Source organism: Notamacropus eugenii, chromosome 1 (genome assembly GCF_028372415.1).
Source record: "Notamacropus eugenii isolate mMacEug1 chromosome 1, mMacEug1.pri_v2, whole genome shotgun sequence".
NCBI lineage: Eukaryota > Metazoa > Chordata > Mammalia > Diprotodontia > Macropodidae > Notamacropus > Notamacropus eugenii.
In genome coordinates, this window is record NC_092872.1 from 141,942,415 (window position 1) to 141,970,132 (window position 27,718).

At 36.1% G+C, this 27,718-nt stretch overlaps 1 long non-coding RNA gene across 1 annotated transcript in view; it reads left to right on the top strand.

Annotated features, from left to right (window-relative positions):
* Window positions 1–27,205, top strand: part of LOC140508309 (uncharacterized) — a 219,531-nt gene extending 192,326 nt beyond the window's left edge. The window contains exon 5 of the long non-coding RNA XR_011968382.1: window positions 21,743–27,205. This is a non-coding gene — a long non-coding RNA (uncharacterized lncRNA). The remainder of the gene's footprint in view (window positions 1–21,742) is intronic.
* Window positions 27,206–27,718: the final 513 nt, after the last annotated feature.

The window sequence follows — 27,718 nt, forward strand, 5'->3', positions numbered from 1 at the left end:
TCCCAGGACCCCTCCAACCCCCTTGTACTCCCTCTTCCTTGCCCACAAGCACAGCCAGGGATCACGTATGGTCAGCACCACTAGGCCTGGCTTTCGAATAGCAGGGTGTCCGTCAATGCAGCATTTGCTGTTCCTTAGATGAAAGTTTGTGAGATTAAAGTTCCAAAGATGAAATTTCTTGAAGTTGTGAATGCTGTGAAAATTGAGGTAAAATTTCTTGAGGCCTAGTCTGCTTCTCTCAGGGCCCACTGTTTGTTGATTCATTGGAGTAGGCTGGAAGGTGTTTATACTTCACTCAGACTAAACCTCAGCCCCTGGAGTCTTCTCTGAGGCCCTCTCAAGATGCCTTAGGAGGACAACTGCTTTACCCCTTTATTTTTGCTGCTCTGTGTTCATTTCTTGATGATTTTTATGTTTGTAGAAGAAATCTGGAGAGAGTAGAAATCTCTGCCCTAGTCTGCCATCTGCCTAGAATGTGTACTCTCCTTGCAATATTAAGGGAGAGGAGAAGTCCCCTTGTTAAAAATATATCGTTAAGAAAAGTTGAATTTTGTCTGTTTTGGAAAGAAAAAGTTTTGATTTGAATCTGAAATGCAGAAGTTTATGGCTGTTTAGTAGGCAGCACAAGAGAAAATCACCAAGAAACTAGTAGTTGTTTTAGGGAAGAGTAAAATTTTGCCATCACAATATGATTTCCATCATAGGAATAGGAGCAATGTGAATTGTGGTTTTTAGAATCAATGGGTGTGTCACTGGGCATGTTTTTATATGATAATTCTTATTTTAAAAAATCTAGATGAAGGAACACAGGAAGAATTGATTTAGCTAAGAGAGTCAAAAGAAAAAAGAAAAGTTAATTACCCAGATAGTGACTGTCAAGGGGAGAATGGAAAGGAAAGCTTTAGGCTAATATAGTCTCAAGTGGAAGTTATTATCATTGCTATACTCACTCCTCCCCCTTCCCCCATTGTTCTTTTCACCTCCATAGAGGGGACTTGAAAGCATGTCACACTGATACTTTTAAAGGAATCTGATATGTTTGACTTGGAGAAGACAAGACTTAGGGGTGAAGATTTATCAGAATATTCATCTTCCAGTACTTGAGTCTGTAATGTAGACAAGGGATTTAACTTGCTCTAATTAGCCACAGAAAGAAGACTTTTTACTAAGGGATAAAAATTATAGGGAGGTAGACACTAGTTCAATTACAATGAAGAATTTTCTAGCAATTAGGGTTACCAGAAAAAGTAATATTAACTACTGAGTCCCTCACCATCAGAAGTATGCAAAGAAAGTTGAATGACCACTATTGAGAATAATCAAGTTAGAGCTAAAAGGGATGTTACAGACAATCTAGTCCAATTAGATGAGGAAACTGAGACCCAGGGAGAAGGAAGTGACTTGTCCGGTAAGGGGCAGAATTACCACTCAGGTCTTCTTGACTCCAAATCCAGCATTCTTTCCATAATACCACCACTCCTCCTTTGTGATTTATATATTGGAAATGAGTTGGAATAGGTAACCTCTAGGACCCATTTCCAATCAGGACTCTGTAGTATTAATAATGTTTATGGAAGTTCATACTTTATCCTTGTTTCTCTTCCATTTTTGAGAATTTCCTTCTGGATGGCATCCTCTGCAGAATTTTAGTCTACAGTATGCTATTTAACATTGTCCTCTATTTTTTCTTTTTGCCCAGATAGTACCAAGGCTTCCTTTTCTGTCTCTATTGGTCTTTGCCAGTATGCATATTCCCCACATTCCAGTAGAAATGCTTGAGGGATTATTTGATTTTTTTTTGCACCCTGCACTTAGCACAGTATCTTGCTTGTAGTAAGTTTTCAGAAATGCTGAACTGAAGTTTTTGTTGATAATAACAACACTATAACCCTAATCACTAATATTTATATACTTTAAAGTTTAAAAATGCATTATATGTGGTCACACATGTAGATTTGTATGACATATGTATTATATAATCGCACACTTATAGATATGTATATGGTTGGTTGTTGTCCTTCGTTCTTGAAGAGGACCAAAATGATAACACCATGACAAAGTGAAGTTTCAATGTGTACGACTGTGGATGATCAGACCAATATGAGCTCAGAATGCTCTACTGCAAATTAGGCACAGATACTCCGTGTGAACATTTGGGGTGGTTACTTCAAATTTGCACATCCTTCATGCCATTTCAATTCTGCCTTGCTCATAGAGTGTGCTCTATGAAAAAAGGTGCTTTGGCACCTTTTCTGATGTGGGCACACCATGGTGGAGCAGTCCTGTGCCAGTGTCTCTCATATTGCACATTCAAATCCAAAGTTCTTGAGAGAGACCTTGAGAGTGTCCTTGTACTGCTTCTTCTGACCACCACGTGATCTCTTGCCCCATGTGAGTTCTCCATAAAATTGTCTTTTTGGCAAGCACACACTTTGCATTCAAACAATGTGGCCAGCCCATCAGAGTTGTGCTCTCTGAAGCATAATTTGAATGTTTGGCAGTTTAGTTTGAGCAAGGACCTCAGTGTCTGGTTCCTTATCATGCCAGGTGATCTTCAGAATCTTTCTAAGGTAGTTCGAATGGAAGCGATTCAGTTTCCTGGCATGGCGATTGGTAGACTGTCCATGTTTCACAGGCATGCAACAATGAAGTCAACACAATCTCTCTGTAGACCTTCAATTTGGTCGTCAGTCTAATAATCCTTCTTCTCTCCCAAACTTTTATTCAGAGACTCCCAAACACTGAGTTAGCTCTGGCAATGCATGTGTCAATCTCATTGTCAATGTGTAAATCCCTGCAAAGTATACTACCAAGGTAAGTGAACTTATCCACAGCATTCAAAATTTCTCCATTTGTTGTAACTAATGGACATGTATATAAGTGATCATATATAATACATTTTGTAAACTTTAAGGTTTATATAAATATTATCTACATTTACATGTAGCTATCATTAGCTATATATTATAGTTAGCTACTATATATTCATACTTTATGACTTTATGTATATGCAATATATGTATGTGTATAAGAATACATACACATATATGTGCATGTATACATGTGTGTATATTTCTCACAACAATGCTGTCAGGTAGATACTGTCAGAATTCCCCTTAATTTATGTATGAGAAAACTGAGATTCAGAGAGGTTAAGTGATATGTCCATGTAGCTAATAAGCTTCAGAGGTAGGACTTGAAGCTAGGTAGCACTTGATTCTAAGTATGGTTCTGTAGTTTCCTACTATATCATTATGGGTCTAAAAACTTTCATAATAAAAGGAAGAAGGATAGGGTCTAGAGCTATGATTTTACTGAAAGTGGAAATTTCTTGGTGAGAAGTAAAAGTTTTGAGAACTGTCTTTCTCCTGGCCCTCCATCAGCTTTTGTTACATGCCTGTTGAAATTTACCACATTAGAAACTAGAAGATATTAGTATTTTATGAAAATAGTTTAACTTCATAAGTCTCTAAAAGTCTCCTGCTACCCTTTGGAAAACAATTGCCTTCTTGCCTCTATCCATGGTACCAAAGGAAATTAATACTTACTTGGCTTTCAGATTCATGGCACTAACAGAAGGCAAACTCATTTCAGATTCTTGAGTTAAGTCCAATTTTATCCCCAGAGAATTACTTAACTTTACACTGACCTCTAGATAATAAGTCCCAAAGGAGTCCTGAAATCTTACTACCTTGTAAATCTGACCCTGGTAGTGAGAAAGGATACGAGGCTATACCAGATCTCAAATGTCTTGTCCTAAAGACCTCTCTGTTCCACCTCTTCTATTCTCATCACCTAACACCTTAACAGAGATGAATGGGAATGGGGGGGAAGGAGAGACTCTTGGGGAAGAGAGTTTTATGGAGAGAGGATGGGAAATAAATTTGTCTGATGTTAATAAAAGGTTCCTATAGCAGTTAACTGGGAAGGCAGTAGAAATAAATTCTGTCTACTGTACAAGTTTACCTAGAGCTGACCCTGTGAACCTGCCACAGTGGGCATTTGCTGATAGCAGTACTGGGGAATATCAGGGCTAAATAGTCCATTATCAGCTTTTTTTTTTTTTACATCCATAGTCCATTTGTCTTCTTTTTTCCCAAATAGTTTTCTTTTCCTCCTTCCAATTTGTTCCCCAGCTTTGTAAATCTGTGGAGGGCTTCCCTCCCAGGTAGGCCTTGGACATTACAGGCAGAGGGGATAACAGAATCAGACTTAAGGAAAATATAATTTAGGGAGCTGTGAGTAATCCAGTTTGACTGGAATGCGTATGAGAAGCAGTAAGAGAAAACTATTGGAAAATTGGGGCTTAGAAGATTATAGAAACATATTGAAAGCTGAAAAGTCTGGACTTTGTAATAGACACATCAGGGTATGATCTTCAGATAGATGAAATATATTGTGGCTTTTAATAGCTCTTACATTTATCTGTCACTTTTAGGCTTATGAAACACTTTACACCCACTATCTCATTTAATTCTCACAACCAGGGGAAAATTACTACAGGCAGTGGCAATGCCCATTTTACAGATGAAGAAACAGGTGGAGAAAGGTTATTGTTACTACTGGCTATTGTGGACCTTGTGGACCTAGGGTGACAGAGGATCATTAGAACCTATGCTTCCCTTTAGTATTGTGTTCTTTCCATTACATTCTTGCTGTCTCTGTTATTGTGTACTGTATTCATGGAAAACAGCCAAATGTAAATGTATATCATTGTGCTAGGTGTTGTGAAATATACGAAGTCCAAGATATAGTCTTTGTTCTCATGGAGCTTAAGTAAGGGATGTACTTAACTGTAAGACCTCTGTGAAGCTGTCAGAATGACAGGTTGTGAAGGACCCATGTCCTTAAGTCTTCATCAAAAATAGTGGAAATGCTAAAAAGAAAAAAAAATGCTAAGAAGAAAGAAAAACTGGTAAAATTCACAAAATATTTTAGCTTGGTTTTGAAAATGGCCATAAAAATAGATTCAACAATAGGTACTGAATAAAATGTTGGCTATGAAGACAGGAGGAGCTGGGTTCAAGTTCTGTCTCTGATACATATTACCTGTGTGACTCTGGCAAGCTGATTAGCTTCTCTTCACTCTAGGGAACTCTTGACTATATGTTTCAGGGAAGGTGCCAGCTTGCACTGGTAGAGGGAGTTTCTTTGCCTCACTTCCTAGGTAACCAGAAGTTCCCTATACCAATGAAATCAAAGATCTAGTATCCTATCCACAAAATAAAATGAACATACTTAAGAACTCTGATATTACAAAGTATATCCAAAAATATACACATACATACATATAAATGCACAATACACACATATATATTTGTATATGTATGTATGTGTATATGTATATGTACATAGCTATATTAAGACAGCTCTGTGGCACAGGGGTTAGTGTGCTGGGCCTGAAGTCAAATCTGACCTCAGACATTTTTACTACCTGTGTGACCTTTGGTAGGTCACTTAACTCTGTTTGCCTGAGTTCTTCCTCTATAAAATGAGCAGGATAAAGAAATAGAAAATCAATAGAGCATTTTTGTCAAGAAATCCCCAAATGGGTTCATAAAGAGTTGGATATGACTGAACAACAACAATGACAGCATCTATCTATCTATCTATCTATCTATCTATCTATCTATCTATCTATCTATCTATCTATTCGTCTGTCTGTCTGTCTGCCTGCTATCTATCTATGGATTAGATTGCAGCAAACTATGTGTCTATGTATCTATCTATGGACTGGGTTGATAGATAGCAAACTATCTATCAGAAACTATCATCCATCTATCTATATATTGGGTTGAAGCAAACCTTCAGAAACAATGGGATATACTTAAATAGATAATTGATTCATTTAAAGATTTAAATGAGAATTAACTCCAGTAAGGAAATCTGAAGAAGAAATCAAAAGATAAACTTAGAGAAGTAACAAAACAAAATGAAACACTGCTCTGAAATGGACATCCTAGTGTGGCACAAGCTCCCTAAAGGCAGGGGTTGTTTTTTTTTTTCTTTCTAATCTTTGTGTCCTTAGAGTTTATCAGAAAGACTTTTACCCAGAAGACACACAGTAAACATTTGCTGAACTGAAGTTCAAACTAACCTATGCTTTAAAAAGATGGGATAAGAAATAATGAAAAAAAGTTATTACGGAGAATATAATGTACATTCTATAATATCAATAGAAAGGATAAAGAACAGGATTAACATCATTGAATATAAAATCACAGCCAATTCAATAGCAGGAGAAAATACAAAATAATTTGAAAGAAATTTAAAAATCATGCAGTCATATAAGTGGTAGATTAGGACACAGTATCAGAATCACTAAGATTCTGGAATCTATAGAAAAACAAAAAGAATTTGATTATTTTACTTAGAGAAACTGTTTAAGAAAACATTCTGGATTCATCCAAAACAAGTCACATGCAAATACAAATATTGCCCCAAATTCAGACAATGAGATGTTTCAACTGTAGTTATCTGGGATGCATCATTTTAAAATTTCATAATTCCAACTACAAGGAAAAAAAATCTTTGAAGGTGCTAGAAGAAATACAGATGTAAATTACCAGAAGGGAATCTCTGGATTTTTCCAGTACAACTACTGGTAAAGTTTATTTCAGCTGTTCAAGATTCATTTCATAATGGAGTTATCATTTGTTCAGTACTAAAAAAATTCTGTCTTTATCTTGTAATAGGCAATTATAGTGAGGAAGAAGAATGTAAAAAATCAGTTGATTAGCCATGTCTCTCCATGACTCCTGAATACTCACTGGTTACTTTGTGTTTCCTTTAGAAGACAGTCATAGTGATTACATAAAACAAAGCAGCAAAAACTGGAGAATTTCACAGATAGAGATGATCTAACCCAGGAAGCACCTGATAAAGTATGCTTGTTTCACAGATTTTGGCACTTCAGTTCACAGAATCTTGCAGCTCAATTCTGCCCTTATAAAATTTTGCTTAAACACAGTTTAGCTTGCCTATATTTTAGCTTCTTTTTATCACATAGTTTGTCTTCGATGGAGGCAAGAATTTTCTTTCCCATCACTTAGAGTTAACCATGTGCTTTCATCATTTTTAGCTGAGTGTTGATAAGTGCTAACAAAACTATAAATCCTTCAGGATCAGTGAGAAGCTAATAGTTTTTCTTCTAGCTCCATACTCTGTTCTAACTCAGCATTAGAGATTCATTATTTGCAAAGGTTACAGTTACATATTTTAAAATGTATGCCAAAGAATATTTAAATTTCTTCAGATCTAGTCCCTTAAGCTATTTGGGATGTTTTAGTGACATAATCTGAGCTTTCAATTTGAAGCATTCTCTTTACAAATTCATGAATATGACTAACAGAGTCTCAAGTGGTAGACCAGCACTAGCTATGTTCTAAACAACTTCCCTCTAAGCCATAGGTTCCTAAAATGGGTGATACCACCCCCTGGGGGGTGCTGGAATCATGGGGGTGGGTGGTAGCATTGAAAGTAATTGGGGGAATTGAATAAAAATAAGGCGATAGTGGAAACATAAGGAAAGAAGAGAAGAAAATTTTGAAAAACCATTCATACATGTTTCATCTGTTGTGTAATTGAATTAAACTCACAGTGATCACTTTATTTCCAAATAAACACAGAGAATGCAAATTATAACTCATCAGTGGTCAAGTCCGCTGACAAGTCTTTACAAGCAAGTATTGCAGGCGAGCCTGTTGAGCATTGTTGGAAAATACAGCATGCATTGACAAAAATATGCCTGTGTAATGACTTGTTTACAGTATGATACAATATGGTTACATGATGCAGCATTGCATCATCAATGCAGGAAAACCCCCACAAATTTAAAATAAATTGCTAAATTTAAGATGTATCATGTAAAAAAAACATTTTCAATGATAGGAATTTTAAAAAAAAAACACCATTAAAGGGTTAAAGAAAGTAGATTTCCAGGAGGATGCTGAATAATTTTTTTTTTTGAAAAGGGGGTGATAGTCAAATAAGTTTGGGAAGCTCTGCTCTAAGCAAATACTTCAGTTTACAAAGCACTGACTGAGTGTGCCACAGTGGAAAGAACACTGACTTTGAAGTCCTGGAATTGGGTTCAAATTCTGCCTCAGTTATTTACCTATGTAAGCTTGATGAAGTCACTCTGTGCCTTGCTATCCTTATTCATAATGAGGAGGTTGGACTAGATATCCTCTTATTTCCTTCTAGCTCTAAATCTAAATGGCAGGGGAAGTTAGGTGGGATCAGTGGATAGAGTGCTGATCCTGGAATCAGAAGAACCTGAGTTTCAACTGGACCTCAGACACTCAGATTACTGTGTGACTTACTAGTGGTGTAACCCTGAGCAAGTCACTTAACCCCAATTGCCTCCAACACCTTCTGCTCCCCCAAAATAAAATCACACGAAAAAAATGAATAAATATAAATGGTAAAATCATGCTGCTTTAACTGGGCACATGTGTTTTCCCCATATTAATTCATACTACATGAGCTAGTATGATTTAAAGTGAAACCTTGATAGTTGGAAAAAGTTGGCTCACCATCTATAGGGATTTTGCCACTATTTAATTAAAGATGTAGCAAAAATAATAAATTCGATTATTCTATCCAATTAATCTCAATTCTGGTTCTACTGTGAGGCAAAGGGCATTATGGCTATTATCCAGAATTAAAAGTTCAAGGACAAAAATCGCCTACTCACTATAAAATTCATATCATTTTGCTAATTTAGAATCTTTAAAAATTCATAGTCCACCAGCAAGTGAAAGCATTAGGTGTCTTTTAAAAAAGCATTCGGCCAAGTTCCATCCTATGACCCCATATTAATGCTATTCTATCTCTGTTTCAAATAGAAAGTTTCCAGTTGGCAGCCTGTGTCTGAAAATAAATGGCGGTGATCTTAATAACTTCAATACCTATTTTAGGAACCTGTGAGTTAATTGGTGTGGGAGTTTCTTCCACCCATTCAGATTGTAAACCTTTTTCACTTCAATAGATGGTCATTCACAAGAATGTCTGAGGTTGAAATAAAATTCATGTAGTAGCTAATCTTCTGGGGACCACCTCTTTAAATTTAGCGTGACAAGTCCTTGGATCATAGATAGAACCTTAGAATTTCAAATAGTCAAATAGAGAGTACCTGAGAAGCCAGTTCGTCTAATCTCTACCCCAAACCACAAAACAGTAGCAATAGCAACATCAGTTTGGGCTACCTCAAGACTCAGGCTTTTCACAGGTAGCTTGGGATGTTGGTTGCACCAGCACCAACCTTCCTCTGGCCATCTTTGGGAAGCAATACCTTTCTTTCTGCCTTTCTCTCCCACCCAATTCATAGTACAAGCAGGAAGGAATGGCTAAGGTACTATACTCTGGCCCTTGTATCAATTTCTTTTGGAGAATGTGAGCTTTATTTTTCATCCACTATCAATTACTATCCCCATAGTTAACAATTCTCCATCACCTGTTCTTCTCCCTATCCCTGTATTAATTAATCATTGGCCACATAAGAGAAAACTCTCCCCAACCTGCACCTTTTATTCCTTTATACTTCCCAATTCTAGTCCACTTCTACCTTGCTTACCTCTCCCACTGTGCTGTCTGGAATGGCTATTCTATAATGAACATATTTCCCTTGAATTTCAGCCACCTCTCTATTTTTCTCATATTTCTTCCTTCTGCTCTTGATACCTGACTTCCCTCTGACAACACTCCCTCTCTACCATTAGGGATACTTCCACCTATAACCCCCAACCTCCTGTAGAGGGGTTGGAATCTTCTTTGCCCTCCAACACCACTTCCAATCCCATCCTTTATCTTCACTGCTTAGCCTCCTTTGAAGTTAATAATATCAAAAATTTCCACTCAGTCCATGTTATGGTAGCTGTTGTGTTCCAGTCCTAGATCATTCTCCCTTTTTTCTCAAGGAGTTTACAATCTGGCTCACAATCTTCCTCTCTTTCTTGACTCTTACACTTCTACTAGGTAACTTCAATATCTATATTAATTTTCCTAACCTTCCCAGCGCTCCACTTCTTGATTCTTATAAACCCCACAACCTGTTCCTTCACTGTGCCTCAACTATACATTGAAATGATAACATACTAGATTATAGGATCATAGATTTACAACTAGAAGGAATCTTACAGTCCTTCAAGTTCAACCACTTTGCAGATAAGGAAACTGAAGCCAAAAGGTTATTTCCCCGAGATCACATAGCTACTAAGTGTCTGAAGTAGGATTTTGAGTTCAGGTCTTCCTGACTCTAGGTCCAGTGCTCTATCCATTACTCCATACCCACAAGTATTCCACTTCCCTAACAAAAAAAAAAAAACAACCCTATCATTTCTCTATATGACTAAAACCTATCATTCAGTTCCTTACTGTATTATTCTACTTCTCTTAAAACTATCCTTTTCTCTCATTGAAGCCTCTACTCCCTTAATTCCTCATTACTTTCTCTGGCTATTACTTTTGCCCTGACTTCACTTCCCTCTTTCTGCAGTCTTGACCCTGTAATTAGCCATTTCAGCTCTACACTGTTCTCAAAATCCTTGTTCCATTATACAGCTACTTCATGCCTTACTAACCTAAGTCCTTGATTACTCCTACCTACCATCTTCCTCTTCCATTCTTATCCTCATGCTACAGGCAAAAATGGAGGAATATATAAATTCATCATCCAGCTTTAACTGGGTCTTCATTGTACCCACACTCTTAAACTGCCCCAGGTCTGTTGAGGGTACTATACTCTTCCAGTCTTTTTGACTCCTTAATCCACTTCGTTTCATATTCCAACCAGTTCCCAAAACCTGCCATTTGTACCTCCACAAGATATCTTGTACCCAGCTTCTTTTCTCCACTCATATAGCTGGTACCTTAATTCAGTCTTATTGATTGTTGTAACAGCTACCCAACTGGTCTCCTTGCCTCAAGTGTGGACCTACTTAAGTCTATCTCCCATAAATATAGATTTGACCATGTCATTCCTTTTCTCAATAGACCTCAGTGACTTCTTACTGCTTGTAGAATCAAAGTTAACCTCTGCTCAGCTTTTAGAGATTTAGCCCTATCTTTCCCTTCTTCACTGGACATTACTCCTCCTTTCCTCTGCAATCCAGTCAAATTGGCTTCTGTTCCTAAACCACAACACTCCAAACACATTTCCACTCTCTCTCTGGGTCTTTGAATTGGCTTACTCTGTTCCTGGAAAGTGCTGCCTTCTCACCTTCCCTTCATAGAATACCTCGATTATGTCAAAGTGCAGCTCAAGTACCACCTTACTTCCTATAGGAAATCTTTTTTTAATCTCAACAACTGTGAGGGCGTCTTCTCCCTTATATTCCTTTGTTTTTATTTTCTTTATTTTTTTGTCTCTACTTACATATGTCCTTGTCATCTTTCCTGTTAGATTACAAATTCCTCACAAGCAGAGATTATTTCTTTCTATGCATTTGTATTGTCAGTGCCTGACACATGGTAGGTGCTTAATACATGCTTGTTATTAAAATAGTATAAATGCTGAATTATTGATCCAGCTTTTGCTTAAAAGACTCTAGCAAGGGAGGGGGACCCATTACCTCACAAGCTACCCTTTCCACTTTTGAACAGTTATCTTATGGTTGGGAAGTATCTGTTGATATTATCCAAAATTGTCTCTTTACAGCTATTACCTACTACTTCTCTCTTGGGATAATCAGAATAAATAACATTCTTCTCTAATAAAAATGACTAACATTTAGATAGTGCCTACTGTGTGCCAGGCACTGTGCTAAGTGTTTTGTAAATTTTATGTCATTTGGTCATCACAGCGATCCTGGAGACAGGTGCTATTATTATCCTCATACAGATGAGGTAAGTGAGACATACAGAGGTTCAATGACTTGGCCAGGATCACATAGCCAGGAAGTATATGAGACCAGATTTAAATTTAGGTCTTCCTGACCTCAGGCCAAGAACTCTCTTCATTGTGCCACCTCTATTGCCCAGTGATAGTCTTTCAAATATTTGAAGATAGTTATCATGTCCTTTTTGAACCATTTCTTTACAGGGTGTAGGGATGGGGAAACTGTGGCCTCAAGGTCACACATGACCTTCTAGGTCCTTGGGTGTGGCCTTTTGACTGAGTCCAAGTGTTACAGAGCAAATCCTTTTAATTAAGAGAATTTGTTCTGTGAAATTTGGATTCAGTCAAAGGGCTGCACTTGAGGACCTAGGGGGCCACATGTAGCCTCCAGGCTACAGGTTCCCCATTCCTGTTCCAGGTTAAACATTCCTAGTTTCTTTACTTAATCCCCATAGAGCAAAGACTAAAGGTCATTTATCAGTATGGCTGCCCTTCTCTGGACATTCTCTAGTTTATTATTGCCCTTTCTAATATGTGCTGTCCAGAGTTGGGCAGCCAAGTGACAGATATGATTTATAACTGGACCTTTAATCAAAACTTTTCCAACTTGCTAGATCTTGGGCTCTTCAGGCATAGCCTTTGAAAACTTGTGATCACTTTCATACCAGGAAAGTCATGAGGTGTGGATTTTAGTGGAAGTACAAACATCTTTTTGAAATTTCTGAGTCATCTAATATTTGGTAATTGCTTTAAAGACAAATAGCACAGGAATTGGACAAATACTCACAAGAGTTCAGTGAAGAGGATGGTGTGTGTGTGTGTATGTGTATGTATGTATGTGTATGTGTGTGTACATGTATATGTGTGCATGTGTATGTGTGTGTATATGTGTGTGTGTTGATTGTTATATCAAACAAAAGCATTTGCATAGACATGGAAATTAAAATAGAAACTAGAGTCAAAACTAGATGCTCATCTGACATACAATCCCTGGTCAGAAGGGCAAAAACTGACTTATGAAGGCTGCCCACCTTCATAAGGGTTTCCTGATTCATCCTGGTAAAGGCAGCCAAATCCCCTAAGGAGCACAGGTAGAGGGGAAAGAACAGCCCTGTCAAGATTTGATAAAGAAAACCAGTCACCCATAGTAATAACACATCTATTTTTCTTTTCAATTTAACTTTCCTTCTTTTACTCTTTTTCTCCCCTGCAAAGAACCAATTCCCCAGGCTCATCTTACCTCCCTGGCTCTGACATCGACATTATTTTCATCTTCTAAATTGCTTTTGCAGTTCTTTTTTTTTCCAAGTAGTTTTGACCCACCAGTCAACAAGATGGCATAGTTTGTACAAAGTAAATTCATAAGCACTTCATTCTTAATGCTGCCCTAGAAAATTTAATTACTTGAGTATCTTATTGTCAATGCCCATAACAAGAGGCTATGTTGTGGAGAAGGGATCAAAGGTAGTCATAGAACTTCAGAATTTTAGAGCTGGAATAAACCTTGGACATCATCTAGTCTACAGATTCTCCACCTGTGGTCCATGAACTTGGTTTTAAAAAATATTTTGAGTAAAGGTTTCCTTTTCAATTCTATATATTTTGTATATTTAAAAACATTTATTCTGGGAAATGACTGATAGTTTTTGTTTTTTTTTTTTTGCCAGACTACTAAAGGAGTCCATGAAATAAAAAAAAGTTAAAAACCCCTGAGCTAGCCCAATATTCTTCTCATAGCCAAGGAAACTAAAGCTCGTAAAACTAAAGGGAGTTACCCAAATTCACACAGTCATTGACAAAGGTAGAACTAAAACTCATGTTCTGTGCTCTCTCCATGAAATATTCCTTTGTCATCAGCCCTCCCTCACTCAAAAACAAAGTCAAGTGCAAGTCATTGTCATTATTTCTCTGATGGCATGGCCTTCTTCGGCAGTGAAGGACGAACACACATACACACACAGTGCATGCAATACTGACTCTGGACAAGTATCATAACCTCTCAGTATCCCCCAGCAATTCTCTAATATTGAAATTTGAAGAGCAGAAAATTTTATTGACTGTGATTAGCCATAGAGAAATGAGAAAATCCATCTCCCTTACTTCTTTGAGGAAGCTGGGGGATTATGAGTGTGGCACATATACTGTCAATGGATATGTCGATTAGTTTTGCTGAGTTGGTTTTTTTCTTTGTTACAGAGGCTTAATCTTTAGATGAGAGGGAAAGATATATTTGATAATGAAGGTGATATAAAATAGAAGTTATATATACAAAAATGTAAAAAAAAAAACCCAAAAAACCCAACCCAACCACAACACCAAAACAAGATCTTGAGGCTGGTATTCAGCACTTTGGAAGAACTATGTGAAGCCATGTGTGAGAGTTACCCAGGATACAAAGGCACAGACAAATGGTGACTTAGAGGGAACACCCTCCTCAGTAAAACCACAGATCCATGAGAGCACTAAAACACAGAAGTTTTTTTCTTAATTTTTTTCCTCTTCCTGGTCTTTTTCTTTTGCCTGTCCTTGTTGAAATCTTTGTCCTCCTCTTCCTTCTTCTTCTCTACCTTCTCTTTTTCCCCTTCCCTTCTCATTATCATCTTTTTTTTTCCAGCTCATGTATAACCTTAATTTTTTTTTTATTTTACATTGTCATTCTTGATTATATTCTGGACCCTATTTACAGTTACCATGCCTCTTTAATCTGCTTTGATGCCCTTTAGGTTACTTATAATATTTATAATTTTGAAATTATGGAATCTCTGTTTCAAAGTCTCAGAGAATTATCCACAAAATATTAATGTCTAAGTAATGAACTGCTGCAGTGGTAAGCCATTTGGGATCACTGAAAGCACTTCATAGGTTCTGAAATGTAATCTAGTCCAACCTCCTTTTAGACTTAATTTGGGGCCCAGTTCTTTGTATTAAAAAAAAAGATGTTTATAGATAGACAGAGAGATGTTTATAGATAGACATAGATAGATAGCTGTATTAACTCAATGAGTTATCCATCTATCTTTATGCCATAGTTTGAGATATGTGAATTTTTTCCTCACTTTGTTTTTCCAGTATGGAAGGTTAGTTTTGTATTGCTGTGGGAATTCAGCTCAGAAGTGCATTCATCTCAGAACATCCCCTCATTTCTCACCTGACTACACTACTTTGAGACTTTTCTGAGTTTTCTACCATATCTCTGAGTCAGATATCTTCCCAGGTGCCTGCCTCCCCTTCCGTCCATTTCAGCTTTTCAGCTTCCTTTTGTGTGTTGTTTCACCCATTAGATTTTATGCTCCTTGAAAATAAAAACTACTTTTCGTTCATCATATTTATATTCTTAGCACTTAACGCATTGTGTGTGGCAAATAGTCAATGTTTAATAAATGTTTATTGATTGATTTCAAAGATATTTTATGGTGCTCCTATAAGATGGCCTCCAAAGTGAGAGGCATCCACCCCAAGGAGTGTATATGATAATTTATTAGAGGTGTAGGGAAAAGAAATTAGAATTCCTATTTATTTTAATTTTATAATTAAAAATATATTAAGTTTTGCTAATTCAAAATATACAAATTGACCCTACAAATTGAGTTTATATGTCAGGTGGTGACTATCTCATACAATACAGGAGATATCCTGAGGGAAGAGTAGGAGTGATTGGCAGTGGCATCCTCACTTGTTTGTTCATGTTATTTCATTCTATTCGTTTCAAATATCAAAATTCATTGTACTCCCTCTCACCTTCACCTATTCAATGGAAGGAAAGAAAGAAAATTCACCTTTGGATCCCTATACTTATGAAGTTTTTTCTTTGAGAGTTCATTTATGGCTTGTTCAATATTTTTTTTCTGATATTGGGTTTTTAAAATTCTTTATTTCATGTTCTGTTAATTTGGATATTTTTTATATTCATAAATATTTGTTCATTTAATTTAAATTGACAATTTTGTTGGCTTATAGTTGGGCAAAATTTTTTCTAATGATATAGTTTATTTTCCTTCATTTGCTATAAATACTAATTTTATAATTTTGTTAATTATTTTTATGTATTATAGTTATTTTTAACATTTAAAAAATAATTTTAAAATTTCCTTTTGTTTTCTTTTTAATCATATCATCTAATAACACATTTTTAAACAACCTCCTTAAATAACAATAAAAACCTGTTTTTATTATTATTGTTGTTGTTTTCTATTTTTAGTTTTGTTAATCTTTCCCTTGATTTTCAGTATCTTTCTGTTGCTGTTTAACTGGATTCTTTTGTTGTTTATTTTTTTACTTTTTTTTAGTGGCATTAATGTATTCCTTTTCTTTTTTTTTCGTTAACTAACATGTCTAGCCCATATAAATTTTTCCTCAAGGAATGCTTGACTGAATCTCAAAATATGTGGGAAGTTGTCTCACCATAATTATCTTTAATAAAATTACACATAATTTCTGTAATTTGTTCTTTGATCTACCAATTCTTTAGGATTAAATTATTTAGTCACCAGCTGACTTTTTTGAAATACTTTTTTGAGTGGCTATTGATTTAATATAATTTTTATTGCTTTGTATTCATTAAAGGATTTGTTGAACATTTCTGTGTTTCTGCACTTCTTTGTTAGGTTTTTATACTTGAGTGCATATTCCAGTTTAGTAAAGATGCTATACATAGTTGAGAAATGTGTGTACTCCTTTCTATTCCTGTTCAATCATCACCAGAGGTCTAACATATCTAATTTTAAAAAAAATTCTATTCAAGTTCTTAATTTTCTTTTCATGTTTATTTTTTGGCTAAATTTGTTTATGTTTCAAAGAGGTACATTGAGTTTTGCACTCATATGGTTCATTATAATTATACTTTCTATTTCCTCTTGTAACTCATTTAACTCTTCCTTTATGTACTTAGAGTATACAACATTTGGTGTTATTGAATATAATTCATCATCTATGATACTTTTCAGCAAAATTTAGTTTCTCTGTTTATCTCCTTTAATTAAGTCTGTTTTTTCCGTTGTCTTATTTGAAATCACAATGACTACTTCTTGCATTTTTTAGTTCTGATGAGGCAGAATTGATCTTTCTCCTGTAAAAGCAAGCACCCTGACACATATAGGAGGGCCTGCTATTATGGATTCTTAGATCTGCATATAGAAAAGGAAAGCAACTGTTGACCTATCAACAATTGCTTTAATCAAACGTGTATCATTCACTTAGTTCAGGGGAAAAAGTCAGCACCCTGAGCTTCAAAGAAAATGGAGAAATAAAAATCAATAGACAGTGCTTCCAGCTGCCTGACATAAGCAATATATGCTTCACAAATCAATAAACAGATCCAACTGTCTGACTATACATACATAGTTGCCAGAGAGAGAAGCAAAACATCTGGATTTTCAAAGTCAGGGGACTGCTTAGCGGCTTCCTAGAGTCTCACCTGGCACACAAATCTTCTTCCAAAACTAAGCCCTGAAGTAAAACCTCACCTCAGAGTCTTTATACATTTTTCAGAGGCAGAGGGTATCACAACCCTTGAGAACCAGTGCCTCATTAGAAAATTAACAAAAGATGTGGGACTTCCTACAAAACAAATCTCCTTGATCAAACTCCCCTTAATGAACAGGCATATTAATGGGTGGGGAAGATCTTCTCATTAAGAAGCAAAATTACATTAACAATAAGCAAAAAAGCTTTATCAATACACCTCCAATCCCTGATTAAAATTCCATGTGAATCTTTGTTTCAAGTTTGTTTCTTATAAAGTTTGTTTCTTATATTGTTGGATTCTGTTTTCTGATCCACTCTCCTATTCTCTTCTGTTTTATGAGTGAGCATATGCCATTTATATTTGATATTAAGTTGCATATTTCCCTTCATCCTATTCACCTATATTTTTTCTTCCCTATTTTCCTTGCTTCCTCCTTATCACAAGTTCATAACCTTTCTTTCTTTCCTCTTAAACCTTTCTTCATGATATCCTATCCATCCTTACAGTTTATTTTGCCTATGACTAATCCGTCCTAAAACTACCTTTCCTTTTTTCTTTCCTTTCCACATTCCTGTTCCTTTCCATATTCCTGTTGAGTTGAAAGTATTTCTATACTAAACTCTCCGTGTCTTCCTTGTTTTTACCAGTTTAGATGAAAGTGAAATTCAAGTGATACTTTTTTCCCACACTACTTCCATGTTCATATAGACACCCACTTAGGCATTCCAATTATATGAGGTAAGTTCCCCAGTCTTTCTCTGTGTTTTCTTCCCTGGATTAAGAAAAAATGTCACCCAATCAGATTGTTCAAATCTTTACCCCCAGGACATTGTGGATGCTAGAAGGGAGCTTATGATAGCTACTGGTCTAGAACTCAATAAGAGAAGACAGAAGCTAATTTGTTATGTAAACACAGGCTTGTGGAGGAGAAAGATCAGGTAGCTGGAAGGAGTAAAATGTCAATAATGACAAATACGAGTAAAGTTTGTTTAAAGAAATCTTTAAAAGATTCTTCCCCTCTCCCCCTAGAGATTTGCAAAAGGTTTTAGCCTAGTTCTTGGGTCCAGTTTACATTCTCCATGTGTGGAATGGGACTCAGGGCACAGGACTCAATCAATAAGAATTTATTAAGCACCTATTATGAAAGAAAAGTCCTATATATGGAGTGTCCTGAAAGTCTTAACACAGGTTTGTTTTAATAGCTTAAGTTTTTTAACAACTTAAGTTAAACCGTTAAAACTGATAACTGAGGTAAGCCTTTTGGGATACCCTATATATATATATAACAAAATGTATAACCCCATAGAATTAAATATCCATAGCAGCATTCTTTGTGATAGCAAAAAACTGGTACCAAATGGGTGCTTATTGACTGAACAATGAAATTATACTATCTTGGTGCAATGGAATATTATTGTGTCTTAAGAAGTGACATATAGGAGAAATTAGGATAAATGTTGGGAATTGTGTGGTAAATGATGCAGAGCAAAGAAAGAAAAAGAGAAAAATATACCCAATGGCTATAATAATGTAAATGAAAAGAAAGCTAAAAAGTTCCCTGAACTTAGATAAATTACAATGAATAATTTTGGTTCTGTAGAAGAAAGAATCTAATACACGTTTCTCTTTAGAAGGTGGGGACATTCACTGTCAGTTGAGGGTGCCTTGTTGACTTTGCTGAATTGGCTTTAAGGCATTGTTCATTGTTGGGAAATATGTTGGCAAGTGACTATGATGTTTAGAACAAAATTCAAAATGGAATTCTTTAAAAAAGGAAGTGGCTGAATGAGGTTAATCTTTAATGTCCTTTAAAGCTGTAAAATTCAGTGATTAGATTAGGTTTTCCCCAGTTTTCTATGCAAATACAGATAAACCATTCAATGTCAATGCCCCATTATTTTTGGTAAAGAAGTCTGATTGCCTGTTAATAGCATATTGATATCCTTGAATGAATGGAATTGCTCAAGTGTGGCATATTTTTTGCTCTTGGAAATATGCACAGTTGCTGATTTTAATGGACATCTGTTGTCAAAATAGGGACTTGTCTTGTTTATAAAATATAGATGGTGAAATGTGTGTATTGGATACAGACATGTATAATAATGGAATATATTGTGTGTGACCTGGAAAAAAAGCACAATAAAACAATCCATTTATAGGTGGCAAGAGTTTATAGCGAAAACCTTTTATCAGTTTTTAGCTGGGCCTTTAAATCTGGAATGTTAGAGGAAAGCTTGTAGAATGAATGCAAACAACAAAGATGAGATCAATTCACAATAAACAGATTGTGTAAAATAGGTACATGGACATATTAAAATAATGGGGAAATTATTTAAATGTGTATAGCTTATTATGGGTTGAAACTGGCATTAACTTATATTGAAGGTAATCTGGTCCTGAGAAATTCTTATAAAAATTTTCAGTTAAGGTAATTTTTCTATTATAAAGGTGAGTAGCCATGAGAGATTGTTTACAGGATCTTAGCAATATAATTATTTAAACATTATCAAGAATACCATCTTTTTTGCATTGCATCTCTTTTATACCTAGCATCAAAAATCCTTGACTCAAAGGTGCCCAATAAACATTGCAAAGGGAAAAATCTACATATTTCTTTAGATCAAGAATGGTCCCCAGGTAACTAGACTATCAGCAGCATCTATCATCTATGCATTTTTTATGGATTCATTTGGGAAATGTCATGATGTATCAGAGCTGCCTAAATCAGAAATTCCTAGATTAAATCCAATCTTTAAATGTCATTCGAAGATGAAGGAATCGTATTGAGTCAATTCTCTATTTAAGATGAAATGAAAAGCTTTAAAAACAGGCAGACAAATCAACTCAAACCTGAGAAAAGCATTTGGAAATAATTGAGTGAAAGCACTAGCGAATTTCAGTAAGATGCAAGCTTGTACATGATGACATCAACACTAAAAAATGACTATTTTCATGCAGTGGTAATAAACCTATGAGTTATTTGCACTCTACTATATGTATCTGTAAAGTCAGATTCAGTCATTCATTCACTGAACAAATATTCATTGCTCAAGGCCAAACAGCAGGCACCCAGGCAGATGCAAAAAGGAACTGAAGGTATGGTTCCTGTCTTGCAGGAGTTTGCGTCCTTCTTCAGACTATATTAAGAATCCCACAGCAATACTGTAGAAAGAGAAAGAGGAAAGCAATCCTATTCCCATTAGTTACCCATCAGTTCTCCCTCCGGCTCCTCAGTCAGAATGAAAGAGTAGCAATAGAAGAAGAAATATATACATATGTGTATATATATATGTATATATATACATAAAAATACAAATATATACATATGTGTATATATGTATATATACATATATATATATATATATATATATATATATATATATAGATAGATAGATAGAGAGAGAGAGAGAGAGAGAGAGAGAGAGAGAGAGAGAGGAAAAGGAAGTGGGGGCACAATTCTTATTAAATACGTGAAATAAAATCAACGATCTGGCCTCAATTTATCTTCTAATTGTCTCTTACTTTTCTTATAAACATAAGCTCTCCTTTTTTCTTTTAAAAATGTTTTACTGATTTAAAACAAAATAAAACACTGTTGTCATTTTCCAATCTGCATTCCCCACCCACCCTTTTAAAGATAGCCTGGCTCCAACCCATATTTTCAGCCTAATTATGTATTACCCTACTTCCCGCACTCTAATGTCCTTCCAAACTGGGCTTCTCTCTGTTTTTGTATGACACCCCATCTTCCAGCTCTATACTTCTACACTGGCTGTCTTGCATCCTTGGAATATACTCCCTCCTGACTGCTACTTCACCAAATCCCCCAGTTCCTTCTAGAGATAGATGAAGTCCCACCTCCTACAGGATATCTTTTCTGATTTCTTTCCATTCTTAGATCCTACCTCCTTAACTACTTTGTATGTAACTATCACATATTCATTTGTTATTTATTCTGTTTGTTTTTATGTGTTACCTCCCTTGATAGAATGTAACCCCCCTGAGAGTAGAGATTGTTTTATTTTTTGTCTTTATATATTCCCTGTGGTTAGTACAATGTCGTTGAAAGTACTGTTTCTGAAAAAACGCTTGCAGATTGATTGAATAGATTGGAACTCTCCACTTTTCAGCAGCAGCTGTGCTTAATTTCAACTCTCTAGGACAAGATGGCCAGCCAATTGGAGTTGTGCTCTCTGTAGTATAATTTGAATGCTTGCCAGTTGAGTTTGAGAGAGGATCCCAGTGTCTGATATCTTATCTGCCAGGTGATCTTCAGAATCTTCCTAAAAAATTTCAGATGTAAGTGATTCAGTTTCCTGGCATGGCACTAGTATACTGTCTAGGTTTCACAGGTATACAACAATGAGGTCAGCACAATGGCTCTGTAGACCTTCAGTTTGGTAGGCAGTCTAATACCACTTTTCTCCTTCTTCCTTCAGAGTCTCCTAAACACTGAGCTAGTTCCTATAATACATGTGTCAACATCATTATCGTGTGTACATCCCTGGAAAGTATACTGCCAAGGTAAGTGAGCATATCCACAATGTTCAAAAGTGTATGTCAAAGTTTGATTGCCAGGAGAAATTCACCAGTATCGTATATTAATCAACTTAAAAAGGCTACAAGCCAAAACTAAAGTAGAGGGAGAGTTGGCATATGATTTTTTTGTTCTCTCAATGCAGCCTCTGCAATTGAGATGCAACAAAGTATGGATTAATTTTCTGCTGCTTGTGTTAATTTTGGCCCAACAATTAATACTAAGAAAACACCAGTGCTTCATCAGTCAGTACCAAACCATCCATATGTGAAACCAAGAGTATGGTAAATGGAGAAAGACAGGGTAGTATCAAGTCAAATAATGGACAAAGAAATCTGAAGCTTACTTGATGCAAATATAGAAGCCACTGGAGAAATTTGAGTAGAATCTAGCAGTAATGTGAAAATAGATTTGAGATTGGATGTGTTCAGAAACTATCACAATACTCTAGGAAGGTGACAGAAAGATTCTATAATAATAACTGTGGCGGGCAGAAATAGAAAATTGAGAGTAGATGTTTAAGGTTTTGCCAAAATGGAATCATCAGGAATTGGTTATTGCTTGCATGTGACAGGTGTGGAAGAAATTAAATATAATACCAAGGTTTTGAGCATAGGAGACTGGGTGAAGGATTGCATCCCTGATAGAAATAATGCATATGGAGGTTTAAGGGAAAGATATCAGTTTTGAAAATGTTGTGCTTGAAGTGTTTATGAGACATGCATATGAACATCTATGGTAGGAAGTAGAGAAATTAGGATTGAAAATATCTATTTGGAACCCATCTGCATAGGGTAGGATTGATTTAGAATGTGGCAGGAGGTTGGAGGATTGTCTTTGATCCTATCCCCAACACAGAGAAAAATCTAACGGAGATAATTCTCAAGACCTAGCCCTGTTTGGAAAACTTTAATTTTTTCCCTGCCGCTAAAGAAAGAGAAAGACTATAGAATACCAAGGATATCCACACCTATTCCCCAAGAGAACTAAAAGGGTCTTTCTTACTCCATTTCCTAAGCAGTAAGGATTTGTGGAGATCAGCTTCATGATACCTACAAACCTACAGAGAATAAAGCTTATCTCCCAGAAGTTATCTTCAAAAGAATTCAGCAATTCCCTACATTTGGTAGCTCTCAATCTTTCGAAGACTCTCTTACTATATCTGCTAAGGGAGACAGAATGGTACAGTGGAAAGAGAACTGCCTTAGGATTAAAATTCTTAGTTTGGGTCCAAATTCCAATTCTGCTACTTATTACCTTTGTAACCATGTGCAACTGCCCAACCATTAGAACTATATTAACATAAAATTGACTACCTGGGGAATTAGTGGCTTATTCTTACTTACTTATTAATTATTATTATTACTTGCTTACTTACTCAAGCAAAGATTGGATAAGCATTTGTCAAATACACCATAGAGAGGATTCTTGTTCAGATATGGGCTGGTCTTCAGATATGGTCTCTTAGGTCTTGTTCAACTCTTAAATTTTGTGAATCTGTGTTCCACTAAAATAGAGGTCAGAGGTAAAGTGAAGTATCGGGTCTATGATCTACTTGAGAAATTTGGTTGGTGTAAACACTTAAATAAAGTGGCACAGGGCGTTGGAAAGAGTACTGGATTAAGAATCAGAAAATAAAGCTTTTAAGCTAATTCTGTATCTACATGCCATGGGACCTTGGACAAGTCATCTAACCTCAATGTTTCTCAAGTTTCCTCATCAGCAGAATGAGATGACTGCTTTAGATGTTCTCAAAGGTTCCTTCAAACAGTCCTGTGAATCTAGTGAATAGAGAGCCAGATTCTTGGGGAAATTGCCATTCCCTCTTCTGCATTTCTTGCCATCCCTGTCTTCCTAAGCTATGCTATTCAGTCTGAAGAGTCACTAAGTGACTCTTAGAGGCAGCCAAGGGGTCAAAAGCATGGTTCTTAGCAGGAGCTAAAATACAGCCAGAGGCTTATGAGAATATTTTTATTATGTCAGTCTCTAGGGATGGAGCTGGGTCACCCTCTAGACAAAGCTCCAGTCCTCTTTTACATATATCCCCTAAAGCTATAGGTCAGTTTTCTTTGATTTCTTTTCTGAATACATACTAGCCTTGTTTTTTATTTTAACCTGATTTCCTTGTATAAAAATAATTGTAGAGATGTACAATGTGATTTGTCCTGGATGTATATCCCTAAAGGAAGACTGTGTTAATGAATGCCTGAAGTATGCATCAAATATTCAGGGGGAGAATGCAAAATGGCATTTATTTCTTTAGACTGGAGGTTTGTGCTTAAAATAATCCAGATGTGCATATTTGACTCAGTGTGAATATATCTGAGATTGAGCCACAATGTAAAAAGCAAGTGACTTGAAGGCCCAGGGCAGATCAGCTCAAAATGACTTGGAGCATGTCATATGGAGAAGCCTTAAAGGGATTCCTGCTATAAATCTCCTGACAGCTTAGCCCCAATACCCAGAGGCCTCATAAAACTAAACATATATTGGTTTTGTCAACTCAACCAACTGCTTCAGATTCTGTTTCCGCATATATACTAGAGAATGTCTTTCCATAGAGGTTGTAGAGTATTTGAAATTGTTTTAAACAGAGAGACAATGGAGAATTTTAAGAAATGCTTGAAATATATAATGTGTGGTTTGGATAAGTGGATGTAGGCAGATGCTCGAATTGTTTGTCAAAAGAGAAATTGACTAGAGAGAAAAGATGTGGGAAAGTCCAGGTTAAGAAAGAGCTATTGGTTCAGTCAGATAAAGTGGAAAATATTGTTTGATTTAGAGAATACTTCATGAACAAGGCCTTTCATAAGAGTGTCTCTAGTCATCTATCTACTCCCTTGGATGTTTCTGGTATCTAAAATATCAGGTTGATGCTCAGAAACACCCATTACAAATTGAGTCTCTGAAGACTGCTTTGTTTGAGGGACACTGTCAACAGTCCTTCTGAGGTCCTGTCCACAAGTTCTTTCTGTATTGTTAGTGCTGAAATGGATGTAGATATGGATTCACTACCGTTATTGTCATCCCTACTTACTTTTCCACCTTAATGAAAATAATACTATCTAGCATTTGTGTGGGATACTTTAAGATTTATGACATGTTTTATAGGTATTTCTCACTTTAATCTCACAAACAACCTTGGGAGATAGCTGCTTTAATTTTCCCCATTTTACAGATGAGGAAACTGAAGTATAGAGATGTTCTTTGTCTCATCCACATAACTAGTAAGTTTCTGAGGCTGATTTTGAATTCAGGGATTCTTTACTTCAAATCCAATGCTCCATCACTGTGCTTCCTCTTAATCAGTGGGCTGAGCAGACAAGTGTTTTCATCTCAGGAGATATTGCAGCTTGTACATTAAAAGATTGGAGAGCTTGGAATATGGTATTCTGAAAGGTAAAGGAGCTTGGATTACAACCAAGGATCAACTATCCAGCAAAACTGAGTATACTCTTTCAGGGGAGGAGATGGATATTCAATGAAATAAAGGACTTCCAGACCTTCCTGATGAAAAGATCAGAGCTCAACAGAAAATTTGATCTTCAAATGCAAAACTCAAGAGAGGCATAAAAGGTAAAAAGGAAGAAAAGAAACTCTACTATTCTTATTTATTCAGGAAGGACAAGCTGTTTACATCCCTATATTGTAAGATGATGCTCCTAATTCTTAAAAACTGTATATTCATTACAACATTTAGAAGGAATATAGATAGGCAGAGGGTGTGGATATAAGTTGACATTGATATGATGATTAAAAAAACTTAATTGAGTGCTGATAAGAGATTGTAATGAGAGAAAAAGAAAGGAAGAGGCAGAAAAGGGTAAATTACATCACAAGAAGAGGCACAAAGACGTATTACAGTAGAGGGAAAGAAGGGAGGGAGATGAGCATTGTCTGAACTTTACTCTCATCAGATTTGGCTCAGAGGAAATAACATCATCAGATGTATAGAAATTTAACTTACCCTCTAGGAAGTAGGGGAAGAAAGGGGAAAGAAAAGCATAAATGGAGAGGATAGGATGGAGAGAGATACAGATAGTAATCATAACTTTGAATGTGAATGCAATGAACTCTCCCATAAAATGGAAGGGCACAGCAGAATGGATTAAAAACCACAATCCTACAATATGTTGTTTCTAAGAAACACATTTGAATCAGAGGGATACACACAGAGTAAAGGTAAAAACCTGGAATAGAATATATTATATTTCAGTGGAAGTAAAAAAAAAAGCAAGGGTGGCAATCCTGATCTCAGACAAAGGAAAAGCAAAAATAGAATCTAATTAAAAGCGATAAGGAAGGAAACTACATTATGCTAAAAGAATGAAGTAATATCATTACTAAACATATATGCACCAAGTGGTATAGTATCCAGATTCTTAGAGGAGAAGTTAAGGAACTTACAGCATGAAATAAACAGCAAAACTATACTATTAGGGGATCTCAACTTCCCCCTCTCAGAACTTGATAAATCTGAGCACAAAATAAATAAGAAAGAAGTTAAGGAGGTGACTAGAATTTTAGAAAAGTTAGATATGGAGAAAACTGAATGGGGATAGAAAGGAATATACCTTTTTCTCACCAGTATATGGTACCTACACAAAAATTGACTACGTACTAGGGCATAAAAACTTCATCTCAGGAGATACTAATGACATGAGAAATTTCAAAATTTATTGGCTTCCAATAGACAAATCACATAGGGAAGTCCAGGACATAATATTAAAAATATTTCAAACTTACCCTATGATTGTTGTTCAATCATTTCCATTGTGTCTGACTCTTCATGACCCCAGTTAGGTGGTCTTCTTGGCAAAGATACTAGACTGGTTTAGGCATTTCCTTCTCCAGTTCATTTTACAGATAAAGAACTGAGCCAAACAGGATTAAGTGACTTGCCAGGGTCACAGAACTAGTAAGTGTCTGAGGCTGGATTTGAACTCAGGTGTTCCTGATTGCAGACCCTGTGCTCTACCCACCGCATCACCTAACTACCTTGTACCCTTATGATAGCTGACATTTATATAATTCTTTAAGGTTTACACAAAATTCTATAGATATATTATCCCAACAACTGCAAGAGGTATGCATTATTATCATTCTAATTTTATAGATGATGAAAACAGATCCAGAGAGGTTAAGGGACTTATTTGGGGTCACATAGCTACTAAGTGTGGACCTTCCAACAAATCTTCCCAGGCCCGATAATGGGTGAGAAAGTGCCTCCTTAATCATATTCAAATACAGGCATTATACTTCTTGATTATACTAAAACAAAAACAACAAAAGATTCTGTTTTACTTGCCATTACATTTTCTATGAATTTTTTTGCTGCACATGAAATTTCTGAGCTCTAGCAGTCATTTTGCTTGAGTTGATTTACTGAGTGGCTTTTATTCTGGTATGGCTTGTAAAAGATTTCTGGAATTTTAATTTGTCGCCATAGTAGGTTGCCCCGCCCCCTTGGGAGGTAGTTGGGGTTAAGTGACTTGCCCAGGGTCACACAGCTAGTAAGTGAGACTGGATCTGAACTCAGGTCCTCCTGACTCCAAGGTAGGTGCACTATCTATTGTGCCACCTAACTTCCACCATAGTAGGTTAATGAATCTGTCAAACTGAGACTGTGATAACCTAGTAGAGGTCCAGTGACCTCTGTCAAAGCTCTCAAGGTTTTTCTTTTAATTTCAGGAATTGAAAAGTCAAAAACCTATTTAAATAATCAAAGCCCATTTAGAATACTTAAATTTCATTATGAGTCTGACAATTAAATGTTTCATTGTATATAGATACAGAGCTTTCCCTGACCCTTGGTATTGTGTTATAGAGGAATGGAGGTGAAGAAGTAAAATCTTTTGGGAGAGCAAAAGGTAGAAGA